Consider the following 27,336-nt stretch of genomic DNA (forward strand, 5'->3'; position numbering starts at 1 on the left):
TATATTGTTCTTTACTATCATAATTTTCTTTCTTCCATTATTGTATTTCTCATAAGTCCTGTGTGAAATTGACTCCTTTTCCTAGTTGGCATCACTCTTACTTCAGAGGTGTGAAGGCTTCAGTAAAATTTTCATTCGTCTCTTATGGAAAATCCAAGACTGTAATATCCTTAGAACTGTGTTATACTCACCTTTGTCATTCATAGTCCTTCTTTTCTTCCACTCTACTTTTTTATAATTTTATTTTCTGCTCAGCTACAAATATCCATATTTATGAAGTACTCATCACCATGGTATCCAAGCACACTTCAGTTTATTAAAAGGATTATGAGATGTGACTGCTTGTAATAGCAGGGGATTAGACATGATGACGCAGGTTCCTTCTAGTCTCCTGTTTCTATAAATTAATACAATAAAGCATTTCCTTAAAATTAGGCACCATTTGGAAAGTCATGATGCAACATTTAAAACAGCACCAGTTTTGTTGCAAAGCATATAATGAGATGTCCAAGGACTCTGCCTTCCCTCTTCCAGGTGGGCTATTGTTAGCAGCAGGTAGGAGAGCACTGCAGGCTTGTGTTACACTTGAATGTCAGCTGTGGTGTCCTGGCTCAGGTAGCCCCAAAGTGGGGGAAAATGTGTCAGGACAAGGTACAATGAGTTTAAAAAGAAAGAGGGTAAATTTACATCATGTATTAGGGAGGAATTCTTTATTTAGAGGATGCTGAGGTACTGGAACAGGTTGCCCAGAGAAGTTGTGGATATCCCATCCCTGGAAGTGTTCAAAGACAGGCTGGATAGGGCTTTGAGCAACCTGGTGTAGTGAAAGGTGTCCATGCCCATGGCCTTTGAGATCCAACCCAAGTAATTCTATGATTCTATGATATGAGCTGTGCTGGTATGACCAGCTTTATCTCTAGTATGTATTGTAGTATACACCTTGCATATCTGAAGGCTTCTGAAATGGCTCTCACAAAGTAGGGTTGATAGGCTATACATATCTATGAATTAGCCTTTCTGAATTTGTTACATTTTTTCAAAAGTCTGGAAAATCCAATACTGGATTGGTATTATAGAGGGATTTTTTTGTTTTCTAGAATGGTTGTTCACGTTCTGAGGCCAGGCAACAAAGATATTTTAATTATTTTCATTTGTATGGGATTGTGTTTACCAACCAGCCAATGGCAGTCAAATTGTAGTTCTGCTGATCCAAACAAATTGTTATTGCACTAAACTTAAACTAGTAAATGCAGGGGGATACAGTATGGGTAAATGAAGGTGGTATAGAAGGTAATCTTATCCCCCAATGAGTTACAGCTGGGCCAATTACTAAAGATTAGAAGCAGACCTGATCTTAACAGGCCACACCTTTAGCCAATAAGAACAAGTGGTATAAAAGAGTAGATTGGTGGGAAAAGGAGCCGGATGACTGCTTTAAGGACCAGGAACAGTCAGTGCTTAGAGGAGCTGCCTGTGAGAAACATTGAGGAGGTATGAAGTTCTGGTGATATGAAATCCTTGCACCATAATGATGTTAGAGCTCGTGCTATCTAAGACAACAAGTAAATCGTTATAACCACTCCAAGGTGAAGACTCTGTGTGTTGTAATATGAGGCTTATACTGTTATATGTTTCATGCATTTTTAAAAAACACTGATAAATTGAGAGTCATACAAAAATATACCAAGAAAACAATTTTAATAAGCATTGCTGCTTGCGCTCTACTGAAGGTTGTTGGTTCAGTTCTAGCCTTGTTAAAGTCAGGTTCATAATATGAAGGAGTAAGGACAGATTCTCATGGTGACATTTCAGCTGAACAGCTCTACCCATGTTGTGTTCATCTCCTTGCATAGTAGACCAGTGCAGGGCCTGTACTGTATGAAGTACAGCAAATGTAAACACCCCTTCATCTGAGACTTCAGCTTTGCTCATTTACAAACAGAGCTCTGGTCAAACCAGAAGGAGAAGCTGAAACCTCAGAAAATTGAAGAGCCACCAGTCTCTGGTACCATTTCTTTAATGGTGTAAAATTTTTTGAAGTGACATGAAATAAAGCCTTGAAGGGCTTGTATATATGAGGAACATGATTTCAGCTTGGATGCTATATCCAAGTTAGCTTTAGATCTAGCTGACTTAGATGTGGCAAGTAATGAAAAGGCCTTGGCATGTGTTTGCTAACCAGGCAATTTTCAATCTGCTGAAATTGGTAGCGGAGATATTCAACTTGTGTTCCAATAAGTCAGTCAAGAACACCATTTCTAGCCAAGTACATTTTTGTGGAAGACTGTTACCTCCACAAGCTCTTGCATTGAATGTTAAATACCATTATCAGGTTTCAGATCAAGATTCCTTACCAAGGCAAAAGAAATTGTTTGCTGTGTGCCCAGGACCTGAAAGGAACACTTTTCAGTAAGATGTTTTTGTAAGATTTAGACCATTTAAAGACATTTTAAAAAGGCAAAATTTTGATCACTTAAAATGGTCTTGCTGTAGACAAAAAAAAAAAAACCAAAACCAACCCCCCCAAAAAACCCAGCCCAAAATATTCATTGAGCTGTGGGTGTGTACAATAAATCTTTTGGCTGATAATTTGCTAGACCATTGTGGGTATGGTATGATCACTAGTTTGCTAACAGATGGACATCCTTTTAAAGCCAAGCTGTTATATATTTTTACCATTTTAGTCTGGATGGAAACCAGCTTTTTTACCTTATGTTGTGCTTTTTATTTCTTATGTCAGAGGACAAAATCTCTTCCAAAATGTGCTTCTGAAAATGAAAAACACTTCTGTAATCCATATGCACTTCTCCACCAGACCAGTACTTGCCCTGGGTATTTCCCTGCTGGAATAGTATCTCTGCCTGACCTTAGGGCCTCATTTCTTGTCCCAGCCTTTCCCTGTATCAGTGGAATGCTGTTCAGTTGATTGAAGGCCAGGTACAACAGATGTAGGAGATGTCATGGCAGATGCCAGGCCCAGGGATATTTCGTCAGTCTTTTTTGTTTGTTCAAGTATTCTACCATTCGTTGGTTTTGCCATCTGTCATGCTTTGCCTGGTGACTCTTTGTTCTTACTGACTCTGTGGTAGGATCTGCTGCCTATATTTGAATCACAGATCCTGGACCAAAATCAGAGGTAACATCCAATACCATCATTATTCACTCCCGTAAATGTAAATTTAAAATTTATGCAATACACAGTGTACTCTAGACATAAATGACAGTATATATCTATAAAAATAGATGTTTTCACTGGTTTCTTAGTAAAGAACTCCACCTCTGAGTGTGATACAATATACTACCCAGCATATTCTAAAATTAAGTATGTTGTGGGTCTATATGCCACTTCTTTATTGATTCCAAAGGCTAATGTCAAAGGCTCCTTATTGTATAACCTTTCTTGAATTATTTAAAACACAAGAGTATCAGTGGAGGCATAGTAACTTGTACACAATGAGTTAACTTTCCCTTCATTTTCCTTAGACAAAAATCAAAATCTACAATTTTTGCTCAAAGGGAAGTGATTGATTGAAGGAGGAAGGCAGTGTGGCTAAAGAAAGGTATGCTTAATTCTGGAATCCTTACAAAGGTAAAAATAAATAAACTAAAACCAGTATGAAGCAATTAAATTGAACAAATTGGGTGAGATCTTAGAGGCAAATCTTAAATTAAAAAAAGAGGAAAAGCCTTTAATTTTCAGAAGTACAGTGCTAGTTACAGGAAAAAGAGGTAAAAAGAGTAAATAGGGACTGACTTGGCAAAATCACAAACTCATTACTGACATCAAAGGATAAAAAGTAGGTGAAAGATATAAATCAAATAAAATTGTTAAGGGTGTGCATAAGGAAATTATAAAATAATATATATAGGCTGACTAGTGGTGTAAAGGAAATAGTTATTTATTATCAGGAAAAGAGACTTTGAGGGTGATCTGTTCCTTTTTACTGACAATTGATGATGCTGAAATGCAGCAGTGCTTAATACCTGCTTTTTCTACTGGTTTTCACATAAAGAAATTTAAATAGTAAAAAGCTCTTTAGTACAGTTATTACCACAAATTGTTGAAAGAGCCCAGGCAAAAACTGGGATACTGTGTGGATAGATAAAGCAGATATTTTCTTATCAGCTCCTTGATGAGGGTAAATAATGACTCTTAAGGGTTATTTTGTGAAGGATACCTGACAGAAAAGTGAAGAAGTATGCCATGCTATCTTTTAAAAAACAAAAAGGAGAGTCAAGGAATCATAGGCGAAGCAGGCTTTTTTTAGACAAAGCCTTTGGAAAAAATAACAGAACAATCCTTTGTAAGTATTAGGAACATAATAAAATGAATAGCAATATACAGTTTTCAAAAATTAATTGAACCAACCTAGCTTAGTTTTCTTTTGTAGCAGAATAATAGACTTTGTGAGCTGCTACTCCTAAGACTGTCACCTGGGATTGAATAGGGATTTCATGCAACAAGACAATTAAAATTGTTAGGCAAGTCACACTAAGTCATGGCTGTCACCCTGCCTGACTTCCCAGTCATTAGAAATTCCTGTTGTCATTACAGTGACTCTTTTCATGGTATCTCACTGCTGTGGGTTTCTTTCCAAGGTTACAGAAAATGGCAAGCCCAAATTTATGTTTTAGCAGGCATTCTAGCCAACCACCAGAAGGGTGAAGTGTATAAATTAAACAACTTTTCAAAAGTGTTTAAAGAAAATTACAAGAGAATATAAAATAATTTTGAATACCTGTAAAGGTCGACAGAGACATTCTGACAGGTCTTTAAAAATGCTTGCTATCTTGTGGAATCTAAATGTGGAATAATGGGTACAAAGAGATTATTTCTGTTTTACTCACTTGAGTGTGATTTGATTGAGTCACTGGAGGGGAGCAGCAAAGGCCAGATGAGACACAGGAGGTTTCTCAGGGGCCAGCAGAGCCAGCAGGGCAGGGACCCTGCCAGCTGGGACCCAGGTGCACACGGGCAAGGGAGCAGAGCCAGAGAGCAGGGCCACACTGGGCGGGAGGGCAGAGCAGCAGGCAGGATCCTGGGGCTGGGGATCAGACCCCAGCCCTGGATCAGGCCTGGTGAGGATAACCAGGGTCAGACACAGAGCCACTGAGACCATTAAGGCTTATTAGTGCCTTCAAGGCACTTCAGCTAGACCTTGCTGTTCCTGTGTGATTTATGCAAGCAAAGATGTGCAAAGGCTGTTGGCCAAAATGCCTGTTGTCTGTTTGTGCCTCTATATAAGACATTGAGCCATTTTCTATACAGTTTTATGATTTTTTTCTCTTTCTCACCTTACCTGTCACATTATTGTAACTTTTCGTGCTGTGATTAGAATTATAGCCAACAGTGCTTGGGAAACCTGAAAATATTCAAGAATTGAGAATTAATTTTCATGATTTTCCAAGGCTCAGCAGTTTGTCAGGAGCTGTTACGGATAGTTTGCTACTGCTCTCCAGCCACTGTAGTTGGCTCGTCAGTATTTGGTATCCTTTAAATTGGCTTTGCATTGGCATAAGCCAGAAGTGTTTGCAGCTTCAGCACTGATGGAGCAGGAAGGATTAAGTTCCTCTGCTAAATATCTGCCTACTGTAACATGCATCTGACATTTGGGATAAGAGCAAGTAATATCTTTTTAGCCTGCAAATCTTACCAAACAGCTGGGACACCTGCTCCCAGGCACTAAGATTCTTTGTTTATTTTAACCCTTACAGTTTTTCTCTGCCCAAAAATTCTTTGATCAAAAATCCAGAAGGTGTGTACTCCAAGTTCAAAAAGTACAAACCATGGTAATGCCTTATTAGATTAAAACTAAGAATCCAGGCCAAAGTTTCTGATCTAAGTTTTCAAATGGACTGTGGAGCATATTGGCAAAATGAGAGAGTTCAATTTATGTTAGAGCACGTAAGTTATTTTTGTAAACAAATTCCTCCGTAGTGGTCTGAGGGCCACTAAAGGGAGCAGAAGACTTTAAAATGGAGGAAATAAAATAATTAAATAACTTTTTTTTAACATAAACTGTATTTTCTTTGTCACTTTGTAACAGGTGCTTCAATTACTGTGGGAACCTCTATTGCTGGATGATGTTAAAAAAGTACCTTCAAGGCATCTTCCTGGTCAGCAAAATAAATGGTGAGTTTTGCCTATAAATCCTTGAAAATATTTCCATTGTTTTTGCAAACTAGTTGTTTTTCTTTCACACAGAAATTTGTTCTTAGCTACTGCATAGAATTTAGCCCTTGGTAGCCCTCTTGCAGGCAAATAGAATCAAACAGGCCAGTCTGCAAGTCACTAATTTTCTAGACTGTAACTTGTCTCCCAGGAGAGAACATATGACTAAGAAACCTTTTAAGGAGCTGTTCCTTTTTCTTTCTTTTATAGATGGCAAAAATGTGTCACAAGTCAGTGTTCTGGCACATATATTTCACACTTGGATCACCAGCTCTCTGTTACATCCATATTTAATATTTAAACTATTAGATTTATCAAGTATCACTGCTAAAAGGACTTAAAAGCTGTCACTGTCCATCATAGGCTGTGCAGTTTCTCAAGCAGATTGAGCTCTACTACTATCACAGTATATTGGAAAATGCATTATTTTTAATTATTTCTTTGGCTGTAGTTGACTATGCTGCACTATGTACATACATTTGGTTTGAAACTAGATAAACATTAAGATCCCTACCCAAACAATTCTATACTAACATATATTTTATACAAAATGTATGTATAATGTGAATAATCTGCAGGAATTCCCTTATAAACTTTTCAGTAAAACATTTTTCAGCTTTTTGGAATCTAGAATTGACATTTATAATTACCTTGACCTAGCTGAACTCTGTGAATTTGAAGGAAAATTGCTGCTTAATCAGAATGAATGCTAAGTACTATTTATAGGAAAGGTCTGTCAAATGGACAAATACAGACCAGAAAAGTGGAAAGGGTTCTGGGGAAGGTTAGTGGTTCACAAGATTGAATCTAAGCTGATAGCTCTTGCAAACATTGTCCCCACAATACTGCTAGGTATAAAGAGAGGCACAGCTGTACACTCCTTCCAAATAAAATTCAGTGGGCTTGTAATGTTCCTGGTGTCTGACCTTATAATTGAGAAGGCTTCTTTAAGTACCCTTTTTTCACAGGCTCTAGATATATTGGAATGTTTTTGTGGTGTTTTATTGATGTATTTTTGAGCATGGGATATGAAAAACACATGAAAAACTGAATGGAGCGTTCAGCAGTTTTTTATTATATTTTTACTTTCTTGAAGAAAAATTACAGGAGTTGGTGCTGCTCTAGGAAAAATAAAACAAACAATGAACTTCCTTGTTCTAATAAATCCTTTCATTGGAACACGTGGGAGGTCGGTCTGTTAGAATATCAGTGTTTCCTTCACTTCACCAGGCTGTCAGGGCAGACAGCTCACTCTGCTATGGTTTTAGTGACTTAAAACCAAGTGAAGGACAATAGCTGACTTTGTTGGAAGTCCTAAACCTTCCAAAGCCTTAATCAGGTGTTGCTTGGATCATTTTCCCTAAGGCCATAACAAACACAGGCAAGTAACATTGTGTGCATGACCACCCTTCAGAGACCCAGTTTTGGTGGTAACTGACTTGCTGTCTGCACTGAATATGTTTCAGTGCCAGAATAATTAAGGAAACAATCCTCTTCTGTTAGAACTTATCTGCTACTCTTGAATAGTATGCAACACAGGAAAAAAAAATATGAGGGCAAAGGCAACTCATTGAATGAAACAGTTTATATTCTGGCATAGGCATATTCAGAGATCATAATCTTACAGAGAATTCATGATGTGTACAGACAGGTTCTCTAAATAACCAGCAAACTGTTAATAAGGAAGAATTAAGGTCTTTGAACTGTGGACAGATGCATGTAATTAGAAACAAGATCACATTATTTTTAATAATGGAATGCAAATCAGTAGCAAGGGAACAGGTGCATAAATGTCATGGACCATTAAAACTTATCACAGGTGCACTATGAAGCATGTTGAGAAGCAAGTCAGTTAATTCCTCAAAGACATCAATAGGTTTGTTAACTTATGGTATGGAATATGGCAATATTTTTGGAAATTAGCTTTTCCCCCCAGTAAGACTTTTGCTGCTGGATGTGCATGATTTTTCCCCAAAAGTACTATAAAAATATATCAGTTTGCTGGACATTTTTTACTCAGACTGTGATCTATATTAACATGTGCTGTCTCTGTATCTTGAGAATATGAGATATCAGTTAATATCTAACCAGCAGTCTTACCTTTAGAGACGTATCTCTGAACCTAGCCTTAACTTCCTATATGGTTACTCACAGGTATAATTCTTCCAGCTCTTTTTGGATGCTTGTGGATGGTTTCATAGTAGCTCATTTGGTTCATGGGGTAGAATGTGAAATGTCAACCCCTGGTTTGGCAGTGACTGAGAAGACAGAGGAAAGGACACATCTCCTGTATGCCCTAACCAACAGCAAATAGGTATGGTTGAAGTTTTTTAAGCTGCAATGGCAAAAGTGTTTTGCTGCTCTTTTAGCATCCATACAGAAATAAAATGTAACAGTAGAAGCACTTAGTAAAGTGCAATTTGAAGGGTTTATTTCAATGTGAAGCTAGGAGTCATAGTCATTTGCATTTTGAGCGCTCCTTCTGAAGAATAGATTGGCCTGATTCCTATTTGCTTCAAATTGGCCTAATTCCATAGGCAAAAAAAGAGCTGGATTAACATTAGCAGCAATGCAGATCCATTGCAGACTTGCAGTAGCACAATCCATAGTGAGTCTGGAGGAGAAATATCCCGTGTACATATCCTTAACGTAATTAGGTAATCTGCATTTTTTTAAACTATAGCTGGCTCACTGAAAGTTTACTTGTGTATTAACAATAACTTCATAGTTACTATCATTGCTGTATTTTTTGTCATCAGATTGATAAAAGCAGTCAATGAGTAGGAATCAGCTCTGAGATATCTACATCTCCTCTGGAGGCTTATTTTTTAGACATACACTTGCAGAAAAGGGAAATAGTTGCTTTCAAGAAAAAAAGAGCAAATTATAAAGAAAATCAAGCTGAAGGATTAAAAGTTTTTGTATTTTGAAAAACTCAAATTTGAAATGCAGTTCTGCTTAAAGAGCTTTAAGCTAGATTTGAAGTGGTACAGGAATATGGCAGGCTCTACAGATACAAGCTATGCAAAGGGAACAGCTGAAGGTACCACCCAGGCAGCAAAAGGAGGCTTAAGAGGGGATACCTGCAACAAGTACAAGCACCAAAGGTGTAACTGTGAGACAGGACTGTTGGGGTATCCCTCTGCAACCTGACTGGGATATTGACACACTCAAACACTTCTATGAAGTCCATGCACACAAATGCACAGAGCATGGGGAGCAAACAGGAGGAGCTAGAGATCTGTGCGCAGTCACAGGGCTTTGATCTCCTTGGAGTTACAGAGATGTGCTGGCACAGCTCACATGACTGGAATGTTGTCATGAAGGGCTACATCATGTTTAGGAGAGAAAGACTAGGAAGGCATGGTTGTGGAGTCACCCTCTCCATGATTCAGCTCTTGGGATGTGTTGAGCTCTGTCCTGGGGTGGTTATATTTTCATGAGCTTTGTGCTCTGAAACACCCACAAGCACATTCATTGCCAGCGTGAGGTTAGGTAGATTGTGCCTTCAGTGTGGCATTACAAAAAATTATTCAGTAGGTGTTGGTACAGACTTAGGTAGAAATTTAAGTAAGTACCAGGGAGGTAGAGGAACTGAACATTCTATGAAACATCACAATCAGACAATTGGAAATTATTGAACCCTGGTGGAAACTGATTTGATTTTTCAATGTTTTCTTATATAATATATTGATAATTTTTCGGTTTTTTGATGGAAGCAGATGATGTTTTCTGGAAAAAGAATTGTCCTTTTTTATAAGTGTTTATAAGCTATAGGTGTTCAATTGATAATTCAAAAAAATGACATTGTCTGGGGAAAATTTCATGTTAATAGTGATTATGGTTTCATGAACCTGTTCCATATTCTTGAGAGCTGTTTTTTCTGAGACACTTAAATTTGCTGTTCTGGTGTTCCAATTAAATTTAGCTGTTAAAAGTCATGATCATTGGGTGTGGTGCCCATTAATTACATTAACATAGCATTCCAGACCACTCAAAATCACAGTCATATTGTTTGTTTTAGAGGAGTTTGCAAACTTTAAATCTCTTAATCTAGGCCCTACATAACATGAGCAGAATAGAGCCCAAAAACTGCAATGATGAATTCTCTTGCCTCTGTTGAGAAGAGATATTGTTTTTCTGGACTGCTGGTGGTGTTCTACTTTTAATATATATATTATTTATTTATTTAAAGTACAGCAGCTTCATTCTTTAAATGCTGAGAGTTGCAGATCCAAAGCCCTGCTCATTAATGTCAGCATGTCAATGATACTTATTTCCAAAAAAAGGGAGTAGTAAAGATTTATTTTTCATTATCAAGGCTAACCAGTTGTTTAGAAACCTCGGGTTTGAGCTGTGGACAAAAAGGCTGCAGTCTGTCATACTGACTGGAGAATGGACACCCTCACTATCGTGATGTGAAATTCCTCCAAGTGCTGCTCTCTGCTCAGCAGCATCACTTCAAACATTGCAGGAGAAGTCTGCCTCAGCCAGCTACTCCTCATCCATATTCAGGCACTGAGAGCACTGTATTGTCCTGTGCTGAAAAATCAATACTGTGAATGCTGTGTGTGCTGAGCCTATTTGATCTCTTTGGTTGTCATGGCTACACTTCAAGGTATTGATTCATCCACAGGGATCTCAGGGTTGGATGGTCCCTGTATTGAGGCAGAAATCTTTTGTCCTGTGAAATCTAAGCACATTCTACAATGAACCCTATTTCACATATGCTTAGACCACCAAAACTGGTTTGCTTATTTTTTTTTCTTCTTCTAGGGATGTTGGTGGAAGGAACAATTTCTCAAATATTTCCTGCAAATTCCAGCAGATTCTATGAGTGATGATGTTGCAGACATGATGAAATGTACAGTGAAAATTATAAGGACAAAATGAAAGGCACTCAAAATACTGCTGTTTTTGCTTCATTGAACACAGTGAATCATGCAGACTGGGTGTATTCTTAGTGGCTGTTCCTTGATCATTTTGTTCATGTATTGGATCTATCTCTGGTCAACTTAAGTAAATCAATTGAAAAGATTCTGATTGGAAAGGACTGTAATTTGCATTAGAACTGTGTATTATAAACTGAATTTCGTACCGTTTCATACCATTTATTCAGCATTTCATGCTGTTTATTTAGTTTACTTTTTTAAATGGATATATATAATGTACATAAGTGTACTTAGAAACAGCAGGTCCAAAATTGCCTATGAGATACATATATCCTAATTTTATCCAGTAACCATGGCACCCTATTTAGATAACTTTTTGTTTGTATTCACCAAATTAACTGATCCATCTGTGCTTGCCATTGGCTTTGATTCCCTGGAACAAGTAGCAATTTAGGTCATCATGTCTTAGCCACTTTTACTGGCCGGGAACTGATTAAAGTAATTGGTAAGGTAACACAATACAACTGTGTCTTGTCTAAGACCAAAATACAAGTATTTGAGGTCCAAACCTCCACTCCCATAGTTTTAGATAGATTATAGTCTATGTATTAGAGTTTCTGAAATTAAATTATTACTGGATAAAAAGGAGAACCAAGTAGAAATCACCAAAAAATGGAGAAGGAAGATAGTCAAAACTGTGTCTTATATCTATAATCAAGTGTTAGATTCTATGAATATGCAGTGTTGCCTTATGTAACAGTGTAGATCTTTCTGTAAAAACACAGATAAATAATGGAAAAGGATGTTGGTCAGCCTATTAATAGAAGAGGCGTGTTCCTAGTGTCTTGTGCATTAAGAACACTGGGCTTCTCTCTTCTGACAAGGATGCAAACAGATGTATTGAAAATGTTCCCTTGGGTTTGGGTGAAGGGGTGCCCTGGTAAAGGGAGACATCCTGCTTGTATTCACACAATAAAATTTATCAGAAGTGAAGGCCCTATCTCGTGCAGAAATGGCTTTCTCAGTAAAGTTTCTCTTCGTTCTACTCACTGACTGGCTAGAAGTCAATGAAAAATCCTGAGGAATAAAGGGAGAAGAAGGCTGCCTCAGACTTCTGCTCCCTCTGGGATGACAGCTGAGCTTCTCTGAGGGACTGTTGTTTTATTTGACTCTGGCATTCAGCTGAACCCCTGTCTAAGGCGTGCCTTTCCTTCACTAAGGCTTATGATGCTGAAATTTATGGAATTTTTCTTCAGAGTGAGGTACTAAGGCTCCCTTGTAGTTTGTCTCTATTTCTGGTGTTAATAGCAGTAAACATACCCAGTTGGTGTCATCTCTGCTAAGAAGCAAGGAAAATGCCTTCACAGGAAACCTACCAGTTTCCTAAACTTTAACCAGCACCAAAGAATTCTGTATTGCATTTATAGGAGCTTATGTTCCCTCCTGTTCCTTATTACATATGTTAGTTTTCCATCTGTGTTTTCATTCTTTGAAATCATTGATGGTGTATAAATAGTGGAGATGGTTCTATACATGGAGGAAGTACTCATAAAGATTTCCTTTTCTTTGGTTATCTTTGGATATACCGATTTGACCCTATTTGATGAACAAGAATGAGTGCTGAACTTGATTTCTTTGTTAGATCTTAAGAAGGTGTTTCTGAAGAAAAAACACTTCTGTTTCTGATAACAAGAGCAAGTTAACTTTTCTTTCTTTACACAACTTTCTCCTTCCTTCCCTAGAGTTTTCTGTACCTTTTAGCATTATTTTTGTAAGAGGGTGAATACTGTTACAACCGAATACTACAGTTTTGAGCTCCCTTCTTCTCTGGGTTTTTCAAAGTTCAGTCATTTTCCATGAGAGATTTTAAATAAGAAGATGAAAACTCAATAATTTTTATTGCCAAAGCTATGTTGCTGGAAGAAGACAGATTCCTGAAAGAAGACAGCTTCCTGCAGTTAATCTCATACTGAGTTGTGCTGTTCTGTTGTATAAATTCCATTAAATCCAGGGCATAAATTGTTAGGCTTTGTATTAATGCACTCAGAGGGAGTCCTAAGATGTTTCTTTTCAAAGTGTGCAGCTGGAATGGGGTGTTGTGGTGATAAACTTGGAGAATAAGACACAGATGGTGCTGTATGACAAAAGAAGCAGAAGACCTGGGACTGAGGGGAAATGAGGTAGCACTGGTTGCTGTGCCTCTGATAACTTTACCCCAAGCTCTGTATCTCCATATCTCTACTGCAAAATGGAATGGTGATAGTTAAGATCTACTTAAAATCATGGTGGAGTTACCGTTTCTACTTTTCAAGAACAAATTTGGGCAGGAAAAGCCTACTCCATCTTGGGCATTTTGTGCTGGTGGTGGGTGGTGCTTTTTTTTTTTTTTATTTTGCCTGTTTGTTTTAATTTGAAGTATATAATATCAAGAGGAAAGTGAAAATAGCTATATTTCAGAGACTCATAATGCTCTGTCTCTGGTTATTGCAGATAGTCTAGAAAGCTTGCTTAGGTGTTCAGAAAAAACTGTAGTTCATTTATGAACTGTTTGGGGTCTGAATTTCAGCAGGTAATCTGCTTAGTAGATTTTCCTGTCGCTGATGCATTTTTAAACCCTGCAAAAAGAAGCTGTTGCAACCAGCTAGTGGCCACTCCTACACAACTGCTACGGACTGCAATCTGTCTGGAGAATAGTTTAACTGCATGCTCTTTCTTGATTTATGTTTACTTCACAGGAATTAGTAACTCTAAACACGTGTGTGTGCACACATGCACACTCCCCACAGTCTATGGTGTTTTTAAAAGTCAGAAAAGGCATGCCATAAATGTGAGCTAATTCAGTTTTTGTAAGGTTAGGAGAATGATCTACTCCACAGAGAGGAAAATCTAACCTAAATCTTGCTATTGAAGGATTAGTTACATCTTTTTTAGCCTCTTGCTTCTCAGGGACAATTCATTATACACTGAAAACTCACAGTGCCTGAGCCTATTTAGTAGAAGTCCAACCAAATGTTCAACGTCACTGGCAAATGTCATTCCTAAGTGTATGACAGTCAGGAGTTAAGCCTTTCATCATCTCTTACCTATGGGATAAAAGGTGTAATTTTTAATTTAATACCTCCATACTGTATTAGAAAGAGGATTATAAAGGAGTTGTGTTTGAACCAGTTTAAAGCAGAACAATAATTTAGTTTGAATTGTGATGACAAAATATGCCATTGCCTCATCAAACCTACCAAAACTTGTATTTTGTGACAATCTAGAGTTAAAATTCTTCTAACAGCAGCAAGGTCTAGAAGAAGAGAGAAGTGGCTGTGAGGAACTGCTGCAGCTTAGTTCTTCAGTTTTCTTAACAGCAAAGAGATATTGAAGTACAGTTCAAGTAATTTACTACTCAAATAGTTCTTTTGCAATAAACATTTGATTATGAGGAACTGTTAGAGAGCATCTGTTAAATTGTTTTAAATAACTATGTCACTTAATCGAAATGGCTTCTAGAGCTGTAAAGGTTTCCTTTTGGAAGATTTCAGCATTTGCATCTGCTGAATGATTTATATCCCTGGTATTAGCTTAATATTATGGGGGAAAACACAGTTCAACCTCCGGCAGGCTGGCATGAGATGTGAAACTGTTCCAGGTTGAATTTTCCTTTTTAAATTTTTCATGAAATTCTCTCAGCAGGCTACTGTTCAGCTCTGAAAGGATTTTGAACTTAATAACCATAACTGCTTCAGTCCAGCCATCAGGAAAAAAAAACAAAGGGGAAAAACCCACTCCACTGGAAAACAAGCCTTTTATCAAAACTCTCTTTCTGCTTTTACTGCACCATAATAACACTGAATAGGTTTGGGGCCATCAATTGTAAAATTATCATTTTTCACCAAAGCAACATTATATTAAATGCTTAATTATTCATTACTAATTCTTGTCATGGTGAAAGATTGGTCCCAGCAATTTTTAAAGCAGTGGGCCTGGGTTTTCTTCCTTGAAGGTTAATGGCTGAGCCCTTGGTTTCATTACCTTCACTAAACGTATTACACCTCATATGTCACAGCTTAGCTTTTTGCTTGCTCTCCTCTCTCTGCCTTAGTGACTAAAAAGTGGCAACACTGAAGGTTTGGCAAGGTCTGTTGCATGACTTTGTTTTGGTGTTTGCATTGGGATAAATTGTTCACCCTGGCAGTAAGGATGGGTAACAGCACAAGTGAGGCTGGGGACTTGGTAAGATATAATCATTCTTGGCTAGGCTGAATCATTCCTGTGGGGGCATTTTGAAAATGGGAGCACTTAGCTTTAAATGGAACAAGATGCACTGAGATTATGAGCAAATTATGCAACTTGCAGAAAGCTATTTACTCATTTGAAATTACATGCATGAAATATTGATGGTGCATTAGTTACATGATGGCAATAAAAGTGGACTGCATTCAGTCTCACTGGGTACAAGGCCACAGGATTACAGCCTTAAGCTTTTTCTCTGCAATCATCTGAATGTTTAAGGTTTGTATTTATCAGGCCAATTTCAGTATAACCTGGAAATATTGGGTGAAGGTTGTTTGGGGTTTTTCAAACCTTAACAGCATCTAAAATGCCATATAACAGAGAGGTCATTCATTTCACAGACATGGAAAGTGGTTGTATTTTTGCTAAGGCTCGAAGAAATTGCTCCTCAATTTTGGGGTTTTTTTTTCATGCTACTATCCTTATGCACCTCTACAAGTAAATGGTTTTGAAAAGGGGGCTGGGCTCACTGCATTTTGAGCTTATCTCCACATCTTTCAAAGAAACAGAGGAAGCCCAGGTAACAAAATTGATTAGAAGACTTAAAGAGTAAGGAGCTAAAACAGTCACTAAAAATTCAGGAGTGACAAGGCAAACCTAACAGCACTATTTCCATTAATATTACCATCACTACTGGAGATTTTGTGCTTGATGCTAATTATTGAACTTGATTCCTATAAATAAAGCCATCACTGTATAAATAATGAATTTTGAACCTATCCATACATGAACTAGTGTTCTATAAATATAAACATGGTAATTTTCAGCAAAGCTACTCAGTGCACTTTAAAGGAGATAAATAATTAATATGAATTCCATTTAGTTGTTTAAGAGGCACTGTCAAGATAAAAATCATTGGAATTAAAAAAAAAATCCCTGATTGCTAGTAGTCAGATTGATAAATGAAAGCAGAATTATTTGAAATATTTAATTCAGGCCTCACCTTTGCTATCTCTATTAATATCCACCCTTTATAGACAATGATGGAAAAAGTGCATTTGGCCAGAAAACAGATGAAGGCCCAGAATTTCCCTTTTTGCTGTTTGTGTGCTTTTCACTCAATCTAGAAATGAAAGTAGCTGTTTGTTTTCCTTGTTTCAAAGTTTCATGTGTGATTAGGGGTCAGGACTATCTTTCCCTTGATTCCCCCGTTCTTATTATAAAAAGAATATGTTAGAAATTTAAAGGGCTGCAAAGGATTGAAATGATATCTTCAATAAATTATATATATATATATATGTATGTTACAGTTATGAGATTAGGCACCAGAATATTGTGGTACCTTTCTTTTCAGGAGTGTCTATTTTGGTAGCCTACCAAAAGTGTAGAGCTGTCCTGTAGTTCTCATATTTCGTAGCTAATGAGCAGTTTCACGGAGCTGCAGAGGAAGTGTATGTAACAGAAATACAAATTTTAATTTTAAACAAGTGACATTGGGGGCAGAGCAACCATTCAAAAATACATCTCAGGTTTTCCACTGAGTGCCAAGTTTTGAAATCAACCTCCTAGTGGCTTTCAGGCAGGTGTATGAGGATCACAGTGATATAATGGACTGCAAATAGGATGAATCACCTTCAACAGGGCAGTGCAGACTTTGGAGCTGGACATTTGGATTAGGAGTTCAATGACAGTTCTTGACTCTGTGCTGGGACCATGTTTGTCTGGGAAAAGGGCCAAACCTAATCTCTCCTTCCGATGTGCACTACCACTGGATCAGGTCCTTTGTCCTGAACAATCCTGGCCCAAAGTGTGGCTGCCCCCTAAAAGAAGAGGGAAAGCAGATAGGAGATGTCTGTTGGAGGCTGCAGCTGGACCTGGCTGCTTTACAGCAGATATCACTGAAAGGTGCCTTTCCTTCAAGCCATTTCTTACTTAATTCTACCCAAAACCTTTTTTTTTTTTAATGAAGACAACCAGGAAATGCTTAACTCAGATACATTTTGGGCTTGTTATCAAATTTTTCAAAATGCCTTATCCTCATGTTAGTGTTTGGTTCTACAGTAGAGAGCATCACCACAGATCACATAATGAAGGCCTTTTGCAGTAATTACATTTAGGATTCTAAATTATAAGTGCTTCTGTTTTATTTAAATTTTAACTCACTACGAAGTATCTGTTCCAGCTAGACTGTGAAAGTAAATGTTACAAAATGTCCTTTTGAGAAGTTTACATAGAAAACACGTTTAAGAATCCACATGAAAAATCCACAATTAAGAAAAACTATTTGGAAAATAAGAAAGGCAGGAGGAGAAAATAATTGTTGCTGCATGTCACAGAGATAGCTATTGATTTAACAAATACTGATGATAAAATTAATATTTACTATTTCATCTTAACTCCTTTGCTGTTTAATTTTCAAAGAAATGGTAGAAGGGGCAGAGGAGAACAACTGATGATTAACATCATCCTTCTGATGCAGCAAAATTCAGTGTGGTTTTGGCCCAGCCATTGTTTCCCTATGAAGGTTGCCCAGACAGTTTCCTTTTGCTTTTATCTGTCTTTGGAAACATTTCTACTTGTATATTTTTTTATTCACATTGTGACATTAAGCAGAATCTAAATACACAGGAAACCCTAGTCTCTTGTACATGTGTGGGTAAAATCCCAAATCTCCTTCCTCACAATATGCAACCAGATTTACTTCTAAACACGTGGAAATAAGAAATATGGACAAAATACTTAGGGTATTTTTTTTAGAGCTTTTAAATTAAGCACAAAGTATGTTCTTTCAGTGTGGCTGTTTTCTCTGTCTGTAAAGGTTAGGCCCCATCACAAGAAAGTCAATAATCTGCCAGCAGCATTGCCTACTGGCCTTTTTAGTTATTTAGCTCAAACATACATGAGGTACCAGTGGTACCAAGGTTATTCTGCACCTCTGAGGGCCCTGTGAAGGGTTTAGGAGTTAGCTAAGAATAACTTCAAAATTGCTGGAAAGAGGAGGTAGGGACAACATACAGAGACCACTGTTCAGCTTACATTCAGAAATGCCTCTGACACTCCTAATAATAAATGTTGGCTGCTGTGCTGGCTGTGAGTTTGCTCCTGCTGTACTCTCTGGGGAAATCTGAGCACTGGCTGAAAGAGCAAGTTCCAGTCCCAGAAGAGTGTTCCTGTAATAGCAGAGATGCTCAGCTGCAGAAATGCCATGGTGCAGCGATGCTGCTGCCGTGCACTGCAGCTGCCTGGCCTGTTCCTCTGCTGCTCTGCTTTATGCAGTGCCCTAAAGGAGGTAAGGGAGGATCTTTTCAGTCCAGCATGATTTCTCTTCATTCAGAAGAAGTGGGCTAGGGTCAAACAGTGCAATATGACTGTGAAGATTAGGAATTCAGGATATGAAATGAGTATTCATCTGCTACATTACCATCCATTCTTGATAAATACCATGCAGGATTTATGGGGAAATGTAACTGTTAGTACCATGATTTTCTGGTGCTATTCCAGGAATAATATTTTTGTTAGTAAATTCCTTCCTCATCAACTCTTTATATTCTTTCTTTCTCTTTCTTGTTTTCCTTCATTGGGCCCAATCTGTCCTTTTAGATAAAGTTGAATTCCATATTTAATATAATATACATACTTGCTAAATATCATGCTCTGAATGTTCAATTATTTTATATGAAGAACACAGTCACTTATTTCCTAAGCTAATTTGATCAGAGGTTCTAAATTAATAAGTAAATGGCATCAACACCACCCTGCCCATTATTCTCTCACATGAGCCTTGTATCATCTAAACTAGTTTAACATTGTCACTGAAAAAAACTCCTCATGCTGTGGTGCTGAACTCACATTTCTTTTCAAGGGTCTGTCCTTAGATAGCCAGCACACTGCACTGAGTGCCTGGACAGTAAGGGATGGATTACACAGATTCTGCTCCTAATGAACACATCCACCTCCATCTGTCTGTCTGCTTTCATTTTGACTGAACGAGCAGGCCAAGATTACAAGAAGAACTGGAGCAATGAAAATAAGTCAGTGTTTTCCTAGAGTTTTCTTGCAAGCATGATAAGTACATTAGTAAGTGGGAAGTGTCTGTCAGTCTGGTGACTTGTCAACAAAGATCATCCTTCCCAGTGCAGTTCTTTTCTTAAAACCCTTCATTAAGACCTCAGAAATGCTCTGTTTCCTTCACAGGAGGAAGGAATGGGGAAGACTAAGGGAGTTGTCAACAAACTTTTGGAGGAATTTTTGAGAGAATGTTACTTTGAATTTGTAAAAGAGGAATATTTTTTTCACAGAGGTCCTAATTTTGAGAACATTATTTGAGAATTGGCTTTGAGATCATGTTTGAAATTTCCTATCAGAGCAGAACGGATTAAATACATTTAATGGATTAAATAGGCAAGTTGTGGAAACTGTGTACCTGAAAGGGACAGCTGTGTTCGGGCTCCTGATTGTTCACAATCTTTAACCTTCTAAAAATGATGGGTAGTGGGTAGCACATGAAAATATTTGTGCTAGAGATACCCATGCATATCATCCCACCAACCCAGTGCCATTTGGAAAGAGGGGAATGTTCCAAATGTTCAGGAAATTAATATAAATCCTGGCTAAAGTTCTGTTTCTTTTCTGCACTCAGGGAGAAAAGAGAACTGAGCAAATCAAAACCTCTGCTTCTGAAATTCTGTTGACTCTGGGAATTTTTTGCTGTAGTGTGAAATGTTTCTTCTGGAAAAGACTTACTCACAGTGATCTCAGGCTTATTTAAAAATCCTTCAAGGTAATGGAGACTAAGTGGCCCCTGATTTCTGAGCCTTTGAATTTGAAACCTTAGGGACAGAGAGATATTTAAAGAGAGGTTACAAAATGATGCTGTAATATACAAGGCACTTGAAGCTGGAGAGCTTTCATATTAAAGTTTTCTCTGGTCTCAGAAGGGAGCTTGCTTTTAATATTTTTCTGATGCTTATCAAATAACTGAGGTGAAATATTATTAAATACCTAAAAATACATGTTGGCTGCCTTCTTTTTTAAACTGTCTCTTTCAATGTTTGTTGCATCACTGTGGCTGGAAAATAAGAATCTTTGCAAATTGTCAACAATATCTTTCTTATTCCAGCTGTTTTCCAGAAAGTCTGATGATGTAGCTGATAATTAATGGTGTAACTTGTTCTATTGAGATTAATGACTTCAGAGAATTACAGGCTTTCCAATACCAAATTGTTTTCTGATGTAACTTGGAAAGGTGACTCTAAAACTAAAGGTGGTATACTGATCTGCACCACACAAGTGACTAACCAATATATTCTTATTTCATTCCACTTTTTAATATTGAAAATCTTGAGGTAAAAAAACTCTGCTGTGTTCATTTCTTCTGGAGGTTCACAGTGTTATCTCTTATGCTTCCTTAGAGGAATTTCAGAAAAAATATGTGACACAGAGCTGTCAAACATGAATGAAACATTCAGGTATTTGTCATTGTGCCTGTATTGATCCACCCTTAGTCTGTCTGATACAATCTTCTTCACTACAGGCAAATCAGGGCAGCACAGAAGAGTCAAAAGGAGCTGAAAATGGAAGTTTCACTTCTTGTATTTTTAATTTTCCATGGATGTGCAGGGTAAATTGAAGAGATTCAAAATAAATAAGGCAAGCTAAATTATCATACAGAGTAAGTTGCCATATCAGTTGATGTAAATCAGTTTAACTTTGTGGTATTTATTTTCTTCAGGACTTTACCCAGAATGTATGAAAAAATAGGATGCCTAGATGTATGTTTACATGAAAGCTGTGCTGTTACCCAAAATCTGTATTTTGTACAAACAACAAGGAACAAAAGCCAACCCACTATCAGATGCAAATTGCATTTGAGAAAATCCTTCATAAATTTTTAAAATTCAAATTAAATGTTTCCTTAGAATTATTTTCCAAATCACAATGAATTAATCATCCTTGGGGCTTTTATTCCTTTTGAAACTAACAATTTTTAGTGCCAAATGAAGCAAATAACCTATTTATAATACGTATGGTAATAAAAGAAAATGTTGGTATAACAGAAATGAAAAACATTTAAATGACTTGCCACAAAGAAAGATTTTAATATTTGTGATACCTGTACCTGAACACTGAGAGTTTAAAGAATCTTTCTGTTCTTATGCTACTTGTGCTAAGCTGAGGAATCACTGAGGAATTCTGTTTAGGTCAGGTGGGAGAGACATTAACATGCAGGCATGTGCTCTGTAGTTTAAGTACCAGACAGAACAGGACAATTTTGTCTTTTAATACAGTCCAAAGTGCCTGTGTCTGCAGCTGTGGCTCTGCCTGGTTCAATTCTGTGAACTTCCACATGAAGTCTGCACTCAGGGCAGGAGATGTGGCTGGAGGCCTGACTCATTCACTGCTGCTGCTTTCTGTGACTCACCCCAGATGGCTTTTTTTAGTCCTCATGGTGTGAACCTCAGGTACTGAAACAGTCCCTGTGCTCCAGGATACCCTCCTATCTGCCATGGGCATTTTTAAGCACCACCAACAGTCTCAATTTATCTCCTTTGTCCCCACAATAGGATCACAGAGCGTGGTTGGAGATCTAGACATGGTGTTTGCTCACCACAGGAGAAGATAGGATTTGTAGTGATCCTGGACTTGGGACAGGTATCAATTGCCTGAAAGAGAAAAGTGGTCATGAGACACTTCAGTGTTCATGTTGCCTGTGAGATCTCATTCCCAGATGCACAGTAAAAGTAGCCTTCAGTTCAAGCATGGGAAAAATTCAAAGGCAGCAACTCTTACAAAGGAAATAGTTTTGCAACTCAGCTATTTCTTGTCTATGTCAGGTAGTGATGATTTTTGTTGCTACTAAGAGAGAACACCAGAAGCATAATTTCCTTTTTGTTCAGACCAGTCAAAACAGAGAACTAAGGGGTAGATATTTCTGTCAAGGCTGTGATAGGAGGAGAGTTCATATGACAGCTTTCAATCACTTAAATCATGCAGGTTTATGTAACAAAGAGTTAGCCTGAGGCCCTACAATTCTGAATAAAGGATAGGCATACAATATGGTCAGAAAGAACATGTCTTTTATTAATTCCTTGAAATTTTAACAAAAATCCAAAAATTTTTATTTTTTCTATTAGAAGCTCAATCCTTGCTCAGTAAAGCACCCCAAAGATCTTTAGTTTTTGCAAAAGTGAGTTCAATGCCTTCTCTCAGTTTTGGAGGAAAGCTCAAAAAATCAAGAGGATGCTGTCAGATTCACAAAAACACAGATATGTAGTAGCTTTTATTGCTTTTGAATGTCAGAAAATTTGTTTTTCTAGTCCATGTCATTGTCTTCTTGTATTCATGATCTGTGAAAGTTCAGGATAACAAATCTGGGCTCATCAGGTGGTGATTGTTATTGTGCTGAAGTTCTGGCTGGATACTGCTAACCCTACTGCTAACCCTAAAAGTCCTGGCTGTTGGTTTTGCCTTTTCATGTCCCACACACTGCTGATCTCATGTCAATCATGCCTGCTCTCCTGTTGTTTTCCTTGTCCTGTATTCAGTAGTCCCTCACCTGTGCTTTCTTTCCTTTCTTTTCCTGCTAGTCCTGTACTTAGTAAACAAACATTCAATAATGTTTTAAAAAGGCTGAGTCCCTCTGGTCCCCCTTTTTCTACAAAGATAAAAATCTCAGGTTGTATTGCAAGATGCTGATGCCAGCCATGGTTTGGTTCACGTTATTAAATTGCAATTCTTTGTCTTCTCAATTTAAACTCTAAGGCTTAAATTAGTCTCACCAAATGCTGATGTCTCTAGTGTAAATATTCAGCTCTGAGCTAGTTATCACAGCTTTCCTTTAGAGAGAATGCAGAAACAGGAAAGAGTAGAGTGTGATTCAAATAACTCTTACACAGAGACCAAAATAGACTAGAAATCATAGTTTAAATAATCCAGTTATTTTCAAATGACCATAAAGAGAGACAAGGATGTCTCTTGTCTTGAAATGAGTCTCAGAAATTTGATAAAAGTAGTCTACCTTTATTGGGCACTCTTATAGGTACCCAACAACATGCTGGGAAGAGTGAGGCTCTCCTCAACAGGCTAGGTATTCTTCTTTATTTGATAATAATCACATGGGAGTTCTGTGTGCATCACAACTCCTCTTTGGTGTATTGATGCTTTGGTCACACTGCTCTCTCTTTCCAGGTTTGTCAGGATCCCATTGTTACTGCAATCTTTATCCTGGAATTAGTTTCTTTCTTTCCCTACTTGGCTCCAGCTTTTCTGAATGCTTGTCTTCACTTACAGCCTTGGTGCTTCGGCTGTCTTGTTGTGTGGTGTCAAGCTTCTCATCATGAAGTGATAAATTCAAATTCACTTGGAGTAGAAAACATTTAAAGAAGTGAGGCTGTGATATCCTAAGCTTTCCCTGAACCTCTCAGTTCAGATAACCATCGAGGAGTTGCACTGCTGCCTCTGGAGGCAGTGCTGTGCCCCTGCCAGGAAAGCTCACTTCTCTAGATATGTGGCAGTAAAATCCAAAAGGGAATTTCAGGGGACAGAGTAGAGTTTAACTGAGGAGAATTTACTGAAGATGGAGATAAGAGGTGTCTGATGACTGGGCAGGCAACTCTGAGCCCATTCATCTCCTGTGAGTCACCTGTTTCTCCTCAGATATATTTCATGCAGTGCCTTTCACCAAGAAACAGTTCTCATGGTGTGGTACAAGGGCAAAGCATGCAAAACTGCAGGCACAGAAGAAGAAAATTTGATAAATATTAAAATAGTTTAGACTAATTTATAATCTAGAAAATGATCACATATTATCTACTTGACATACCTACTCTACATGAAGCCTTCCTGTGGGTGAATACAGCTCTGAGAGACATGCATGTCTTAGCAGAATTTGGGTCTGCACCTTTAATATTTCAATATGTAATTATTAAAAGGGTATTCTGGCAACTTATAGCATTAAAAAGTAAGTTTCAATGCACAGGCTAATGATTATGAATGATAATAGGCTCTGCATGCTAAACAGCTGGCCTGGATTAGAATGTATGAACAAATTTTAATGCTAGAAGAGTTTAGCTCCTATTTTACAGCTTTTAAAATTTATTCTCCACAAAAAAAAAATCACAATTGTTTGTAATTGTTTTTTGTATGTGTGATTTATTTCACTTAACTACCAACATATTTTGCCTTAGGATAGCCTAGGAAATGAACTGAGTCATCTTGGTGAGTTTTTCCTGATGAAATACCTCAAAATAAATAATCTTTCTAACAGTTTTATGGCTTGCCATCTGTACTAAATAGTAGTCTATGAAAAAACACTTCAGGCTAAATGTAAAGGCGGCTTGGGAAGTAGAATCCTTAGCAATCTCAGAGCCTGAGAGCCAGCCTGAGAGCTGGGTAGAATTCATGGTGCTGTTAGGGATATAAATTCCTTGTACTGTGTGTGGGGAGGAGCAGGAAGCTTCAGACAGCTGGCAGAGAATTCAGGAGAGAGGGTCTGTCTGGTACTGAGGTTACACTTCAGGACTGCTGGGCATGTCTGTCATATGGGATTCAGAATTTGTAAATTACTCACTGAAGTGATGTATTTAGATGTGTGAAGATAGATCAGCATTTGTTTAAAAATAAGACAGGTTGTGGAAATTAAACATTCTTGTGATGGGGACCAACTTTTTCTCTAGGTGTCACTCAGGCCAAGGTGTTCAGGGACCTTTTGTGCAATGTGACATGTTCATGCATAACTCATAAAACGTGAAAATAATGGAACAAAGTCAAATGTTTGAAGGGATACATTCAAAAATCAGAAAATGCAAAGTTCCCATTAAGAGAGAAAATTGATTTCAGGCTATGACTAAAATGCAGTGTGATGAAGAAATTACGAGTTATTAAAATAAAAGAGAATGGCTGGAAGCTTTAACAGTGGAGGATATAGTTAATGGCAAGAGATTTTAAAATTAAGATTTTAAGGTTTCATATGAGATAAGATATTTTAATTCTGATAATACTAATCTGAAACATGTGAACACAAAACACTGTGTATTAGAGAAGTGATGGTGCTTGGACAATTCCAGAGAAGATAATTCTAGGAAATCTGGGAGAGAGAAACAAGGATGAAGGATCAGAGTAAGAAAGAATGAAAGAAAAATTGGTAAAGGGACACCTGTATGTAGCAATAAAAGGAAAGGGAAGTGGGAACTTGGAAAGCAGAACAAAACCAGCACAGGAAAGAGCTCAGTGAGAGTAAATGTCACTGCCTTCCAGCAAGGTGGAGCTTTAGGGGTTTTCCTGTTTGATCTTTTTTCTGAAGGGTCTCTAGGGCTCAGCGGCTACAGTGGGAGTACAGTGCCCCCATACCCCAGAAAACCTTTCCATTTTAATTCCCTATGTTGTGTTTAAAGATAAGTGGACATAAAGGACTTAAAACACAGCTATATAATGGATGAATAAATTACTATTTTTTACCAGTAGAGGGGGGGAAAACACCCAAAAGAACATAAATTGTGTAATAGCACCTGGAAATTCTGAACACAAAAGGCTACACTGTGCTTGATATTGCAGAGCCAACAAGAAGCAGCTCTTGTCCAAAGGACATTGCTGTCCTGTGTGTACACTCAATGTGAATTCATTTGGGACTGCAAATTATGTGATTCCCATCAGTGATTGTCTGAGTTGTGTGTGCAGTATTAACACTCAGGCCTACAAATGCAAAATTTTAAATCAAAGTTTCATCTTCACAGAATGCAATGTAAGTACAGTGAAATGGTAAAGCAATAAAACCAGAAAAGATTAAACTCTAGATCTTGCAAGCTGATTTATATCCAGTGTGCTAAATAACTGACATAAGAACAAAACTACTAGCATGCATTTTTCATGTACTAAAGCTATCTCTTTAATGGCCTCTTAGAATATCCAGGATTTCTAGCCAGGCAGAAATGAAATGCTGTATTCATTTTGTTATTGATACTTGGAGGAGGAGGGAGGAATTTTAAACTATTTCCTGAATTTTTTTCTCAGTGATATCTGGGAAATGACATCTTTCCAATGCTTTTGATTTTATTGCATCTATCAGGGTTTCTTCTGTTAAATTTAGAACTCAAAAGAATTGAATTTTTTTTTTAAATTAAATTTCCAATAATTTTGGATGGTAAGGGAGCTTTGACTATCTCCTATTTTTAGGCCAAGACACTGTGGCCTTAATACTTTCTGTTAAAGACTCTTTTGTTGGCATAAAACATCAATCATAAGAGTTCATAAAGAGTTCATAAAAGATTATACAATTAAAAGAAAAAAAAAGTACAAGTTTCTCATGCCTTTAAGATCACATTCTGTTCCTAGTAATCATCATAACACTTTGTAAATTTTTCTTAGAACAGTTTATGGCAGAAAAATCATAAATTATTCTGCATATTAGAACTTTCAAAAATACCTCCTCCCCTGCTGTCTTATTTCAGCTTCTCCACCTTCCTGCAGAACCTACCAGCCTGTTTAATAATTATTTCCTACTAGCCCCAATTAAGATGTCTTTGCCAGACTACTTTGCCATCCCATTTAAGAAATACCACAATATAAATAGATGGGAATTTAGATAGGCTTAAATACTTGCAAATCTAAAGAAATTAGATTCTTCTACGAAGCTTCTTGTGGTCTTGTCCACAAGGGTCCCAGGATGAGGGAAGAGATGAGAAAGTTGACTCCATGTATCAGAAGGCTTGATTTATTATTATATGATAGATAATATATTAAAACTATACTAAAAGAATAGAGGAAAGGATTTCACTAGAAGGCTAAGCTAAGAATAGAAAAGGAATCAAAGCAAAGTCTTGTCTCTCAGACCGAGACAGTCCGGCCAGGTGAACTGTGATTGGCCCATAATTGGAAACAGCCTGATGAGGCCAATCACAGATTTCCCCTGTTGCATTCCACAGCAGCAGATAAGAATTGTTTACAGTTTGTTCCTGAGGCCTCTCAGCGTCTCAGGAGGGGAAAAATCCTAAGGAAAGGATTTTTCATAAAACATGTTGGTGACAGCTTCTAAAGAAACTTCAGTGATAGAATATT

This window comes from Serinus canaria, chromosome 3 (assembly GCF_022539315.1).
Source record: "Serinus canaria isolate serCan28SL12 chromosome 3, serCan2020, whole genome shotgun sequence".
Lineage (NCBI taxonomy): Eukaryota > Metazoa > Chordata > Aves > Passeriformes > Fringillidae > Serinus > Serinus canaria.